The sequence below is a fragment of the Aethalodelphis obliquidens genome, unplaced genomic scaffold, assembly GCF_003676395.1.
Source record: "Aethalodelphis obliquidens isolate GAN/ISIS:26980383/991018 unplaced genomic scaffold, ASM367639v1 scaffold133, whole genome shotgun sequence".
In the NCBI taxonomy this organism is placed as follows: Eukaryota; Metazoa; Chordata; class Mammalia; order Artiodactyla; family Delphinidae; genus Aethalodelphis; species Aethalodelphis obliquidens.
This window is the reverse complement of record NW_020838077.1, coordinates 110330-116329: the sequence shown is the minus strand read 5'-3', so window position 1 is coordinate 116329 and position 6000 is coordinate 110330. Positions and strand designations below refer to the sequence as shown.

General features: G+C 40.1%; 1 non-coding gene across 1 annotated transcript; it reads left to right on the top strand.

The window, feature by feature from the left end:
* The first annotated feature begins 1688 nt into the window (after positions 1–1688).
* TRNAQ-CUG (transfer RNA glutamine (anticodon CUG)) lies at positions 1689–1760 on the top strand. Its single transcript has one exon. It is a non-coding gene; the product is annotated as a tRNA-Gln (tRNA).
* The last annotated feature ends 4240 nt before the right edge of the window (positions 1761–6000 follow it).

The window sequence follows — 6000 nt, the reverse complement described above, 5'->3', positions numbered from 1 at the left end:
GTAGCCCTAGACAAAGAGGTGACATCGTCTATCACCCGGCCTGAAAGAATGGCTTATTTAGGAAAGGTGGGGAGGTTTTATCTCTGGACTCTGCAAGCGTTAGTTCTACATTCCCTTTAAAATTATTTCCTTTGGCTATGGTTTTTGTTCTGTGCCCTTGTGAGTTACAGGATAATACTTTATTCACGCGCTGAAGATCATATGCAGTTGTGTTGGGAGAACACAACTCAGAGTCTGGTACAAGTTCCTATAGCCTTTAGAAGGTCCGCACTATAAGGGTTTTGCACGGGGTTGATGTTTTGCAAGATCCTCGTGTGTTTGTTTGTAACCACTGAGACTACTGGAAGGAGAAGTGGGCCCTCTTTGCAATTTTGTTCATCTCAGTTAGCAGGAGAGTTCCATTCTGTTATCTTCCGCCGCGTGGGCGAGTGCACCAGACAGCAGGAAGCTGCTGTGAGCGAGAGGCGGAGGGCCGTACGTGGCGACGTTCTCGCTGCCATCGCAGAGGCCTCTGTCACTGAACTCTCAGAACAGTCCTGAGGGCGGACATTTGTTTTCCCCGGGTAGTCACTGCCCCGCCTCATCTGAGGGGGCAGATGTCCTTCCATGGAGTTAGAAGTCATTATGCAGTCGTAGGAGAATGCCTATATACACATCCACTGGGACGAGTGCTGGGAAAGGAGCTAGCGTCCCCAGAATTCCACCAACACAAATTCCAAAGCGCAACTCGGCTAAAGCTCTGTGGAAATCTCAACAGAAACTTGCTGCTGGGAGGCCTCGGTGAGTGCAGCCGAAAGGAGGCGAGAGGCCAGGCGAGCTGAAAGGGAGTCAGGGGCTCTATTGGCTGCGTAGACGCGGAGGGATCCACCGACACCGCCCAAGAAACCTAGTGTTTAAGGAAGCGCGCTGGGTCTAAGAAAAAGGTGTCTATGGAATAGCAGTAAAGCAAACAAACAAACAAAAACACCCCACAAAGTCTTTAGTACAATTTGGCAGCCTTCACTGGGCACCTTCTTCTCGATGAAGGCGAGTATGATGAGTCTCTGATCCTGAAATATCGCGTCCCTTACAGATCGCTACAGGTGACAAAATTCAGACTTTTTCTTCAAGCATACATTTTCCATTTTCTCGAAAACATAGCTTTTCTCAAGATTTCTTCTGTGAATGTGCCAGAAATTAACACATTAAAGCTTGTTTTCCTAGAGGCAATGGACCTGATCACTACATAATCTCTGTGGGGAAAAATATCACATGGCTGAAATTGAGCAGAGGTGCAGATAAAAGACTTGAAATTTCTAAGGCTCAGTTTTCCCGTCTATATAAAGGCTAAAAAAGTTTCAGCGAGTTTTTAAGTATTAAATCATATAATGGATTTAATATAAATCCATATAAAACGTTCAGTTCAGTGCTGGTGTATATAAGAACTGCTCACTCTGTTTTTCTTAATGAAGAAAGCAAGGGCTAGGATCGCCAAATTTCTGAATTAATGGTAGGGGGCAGACACTATGGGTTCCTTGGCAAAAAATAGGATGAAAAGTAAAAATAAATAAAATTAAATCCCCTAGGATTTTCTTCGAAAGTGACCTTAGTGGACGTAGACTAAAAATTTTGATTGTTTAAGCTAAATGATTTCAGTAGAGCTACTAAGACATATCATGGACAATTATGATGGGAAGCGCTTCGTGTGTGGTTCCATGGTGTAATGGTTAGCACTCTGGACTCTGAATCCAGCGATCCGAGTTCAAGTCTCGGTGGAACCTGCTTCGTCCTTTCGTTTCACTTGTTTTCCCCCGGAAAATACTGTCCACCTAAAAGACCGCTATCAATTTTGCCTCTAATAGCTCCTGGGACCTCCTGTGAGTCCAAACATATCTGTATCTGAGTGAGGAGGCAGAAGTGGAATTCCATTCTGGTTTAATGGAATTCATTTTATAAGGAATAAAAGAAGTATCAGAAGTAAGTTAAATACAGGTGGAAGATAACAAAACCCCTGCACTCTGCTGCGACTAGAAAACCAACTCTAATAAAAAGCAATAACGCTCTTTTAATAAAGTTTATTTTCTGTGCACATTAAAAAGAATATTTGAAATTGTTCAATATTTCAAATATGGGAAATAAATAAATCTAATAGTATTGGATAATATACAGTTAACAGCAAATTTCTCTTCTGCCCATGACCTCTACCTGCACAATTTCTGACGCACTCCACCCCATCCACAAGGCCACTGAACCCAGTATATATAAGTGCTTTATATATACTAAATACAGACAGACACCACAGACACGGTGGGGCGGGGGGGGGCAGATCTAAATATGGAATATCTTAAAGTAGGTGACTCTAAGTAAAAGGGCATGCAACACTCATTATTACATTTAAAAAATATCTACAGATTTAACACACTTCAAGTTAAAATTGGGGGGGAATCCATAATGATATTTTCATTGCAATATTCGTCTGGTCATTGTGCCATGCACAAAACACCAAACATCCCTTTTTCTCAGATAAAATGAGTGACTTATGCTAATGAATGATTTCTTTACTAATTACATTCTTTGTATATAAGTTTTCCTTTCTTCATTTGTTCTTGTACTGTTTTGCCCAGGTCTCAGGAATTTTTTTTTTTTTTTTTTAGTATAGTATTTGTCTTGGATGAAGTGTGAGTTGTTTTGTTTTGTTTTCCTGAATTAGAAATTTGCAGGCATTTCACATGGACTAGGGGCTGGGAAGATTCTCACACACACACACACACACACACACACACACACACAGTCTCTTTATGATATCAGGTTGTGTGTGGAATTTTTAAGCAAAATTTTTTTCTCACAACAACACATATCACTAACTCCAAGTGTGCTCACAATGAAGATTCTCCCCCCATACACTGATCTTATTCACTGTCTGCTTCTTCTTAACATTGCCCATGTGTAAGTTGCTTATCCAAACATTCATATGTAGATTCTCCTTCATAATAAATGAGTTCTGTGAAGTTCCTGCTTCCACATGTAAACATATTTCATTGTTCAAAACCAGAGAGTGTTGGTTTTCTCTCTCACAGTGCCACTAACTGTGAAACACTATGCACCCCTGTTTGTTTGTTTGTTTTTTGCAAATGCTGTACTGGGAAAACACTGCTTATGGTCTCATTACAGCCCTTCGACCTTCACAGTATGTGGAATCTACTCTTCATGCTCCATCATTCATATACTGCACAGATCACTTTTAGTTTGGTCAGAATTGAAGTTTGCTTTATCTTTCTTGTATTTATTGATACATAAATTTTCTTTCCCAGATGAAAATGCAAAAAACGCCTCTACTCTGCAACTGTAACTCTATCTTTACTGCATACATTTTTTGCCATCACACAGTTTAAATACCAAATGGAGATATAAATATTATGGAGCTCTTGTTTATATCACATCTTAAGTGTTCAACAAAAATGGTCCATCTCGCTACTTTTTATGAAACCCGACAGCCCTTTGGTTGACCATAGTGACGAATCAACAGTAGGAGAATATCACTGTGCTTTTATAGTAGCAAGAGGGACTGCAATGTTCTTTCAGGCGTGTTTAACCACGCAGAGTTCCTGGTAAAACCTTAGTCGACAGGATTCGAACCTACGTAGGAAACTCTCAATAGATTTCAAATCCATCACCTTAACCACTCGGCCACAACTACCAACTTACTGACTGTTTAGTGGGCTAAAGTGAAAACTAGCGGTGGATATGTGGCACGTTCCCCAACAGTAGGTCTGGCAACAAAAAGTTTCTTAACCCTGTCCAGGCCACTCCCTCTAGAATGAATGAGCTCATCTAGAGCAAATCAAGAGCCAGCTGGTGATGTAATTCAATAAAATGCTCCTAGACAAGTGACTCGAACTTCTTAGACGCTGGAGCTTGTCCAAAAGCCGGTGATAATCTTGGACACGCACGATCACACCTAATTCTCGGGAACCTGCTGAAGGGGAACTTTGAGTTTAGAGTGAGCTCTAAACAACCTCCAGTCGCAAATACCAATGGGAGAAGGAACTCGAATGAAGGGAACGTGCGAGAAATGGCGGGGGTGGGGGTGGGGAGTCATCTATGTTTACTTTCAGGTTTAAAATCTAAATCAGGAATCTCTTCCATGGATCAAACTGACATGCTTCCAAAAGAACGATTAAAATTGGACTGCGGCGACAGTTCGGAATGAGGGGGCGGGGTGGGGGGCGAGCAATTTCTGTCCTAACTGGAAAAGACAAGGCAGGAGAGGTCTCGGACCCCTTCCTTTGAAGGTCACTTATGTTGTCCTGGTGAAGGACGCGAGACAATTCCCAAGCGAACGAAGCCTTCAGCCTCCGGAGCCCGGGGGAAAGGGAGGAACTCAGAATACAGGTTTTCCAGGGATCCGAACTCAGCAGGAAGACATTCTCAACGCAGAATAGCGCCAAAAAGAAATGCAAACATGTATATGTCAGAATAAATCTATCTAAATTAATAAGGTTGATTCTTGAGTCAGAGACTATCTGGTTTATGAGAATGGGATGATGAAGGGGACACTTGGCTTAGATTCCTTTTTATGGAAATGTCAAGGACTCCAAAACCAAGGACTTTCTCTGAGTTCCAGGAATGGAAGTGCGTCCCCAGGGCATAAACTAGTAGATTTAAAGAGAATCTCAGATACAAAAGGAATGTGACCTCCATGATCGAGGCTGGAATTTGTCCCTCTGGTAGCTAAAAAACATGTTTTTCTTTAGGACAGTAAAAACAATCCTCCCCTCACTGTAGTCTTGCAAATATTATTTGGTCTTACTACCATGGCGCTTGCTATATACCTCCATTTAGATTCATAAGGAGTTTATAACCTTTAACACAGTAAATTTATTTTCAAGTTTGTTGTCCTTGAGCGGTTTTATCAAAGTTATTGTCCCCAGCAGCAGCTTGTGCACCACCTGGGGACTTGTGAGAAATGCAGATTCTTGGGCTTGAATTCAGATCTACAGAATTTAAAACTTGCTAGGAGCGGGGAGAGCAGAAGCCGGGAGATCCAGCAATTTGTATTAACAAGAAGCCCTCCAGGTGGTTCTGATGCCCACCGAAGTCTGAGAAGCACCCTCTTAAGGAACTAATCTTAACAAAGAAAAACACATACTGCATAAAAATCTTTATTTTTATTTCTCATTGTGATAGCAAAAAACAGGTATTTAAAAACAGATAAGTGTTTAAATATTTTTGCTTCATCTGTGTAATAGATCATTACAAAGCCAGTAAAACAAAATCTGGGAACACTTTGTAATTGATCTGGGAAAATGTTTATAATGTTCACTAATAAGAGCAGGATGCAAAGAACATGACTTCAACTATGCAAAACTTTTGCATATGAAATATTGGGAGTAGAGGAGGAATACTTCAAAACGTTGCTAGTGCTGGTTTCTGGGTTACAGGATTATGAGTTAATTTTGTTGTTGTTGCTTTTTACAGTGTAAAGTAATCATCAAGTTTTGTAAGTGAATAGCAGAACAATGTCTTTTATTGATTTATTGGTTATTTATTGATGTTGCTCTAGAGCTGATATTTGCCTCAAGTGGTAGTTGGATTAATCATCTGTCTTGTTCAATACACTCCACAGTGAAAGCATTCACCTTAAACTTGTTTCTCAAATAATCAATGTCATTTAGAGATTGTTAGAATTAATGAAGACTTCTCCACCCCTTCTTGCTTACTAGCATTTAACTGTATTTTTTTTTCTTTTTTAAAAATCATTTTGAAAGAACACTGAGCACAGTTTTATAAAATCTTTTAAATTTGTAACATGAATTTTCACATTTTTAAGGTTTGGGGAGCTGTTTTATTTGAGGTCTGTTCCCTAGTTATTCTTGCATATGGATACAGGAAAATAAAAAAGTGTTGACATAGGTGGGACAATCCTTCAAATCAAATAGTTGTGAGTTTTCTAAAAGATTGAAATCTTTTAGAAATTTCAGAATCTTCCACTATATGGATGTCCCAAAAATTTATTTTTAA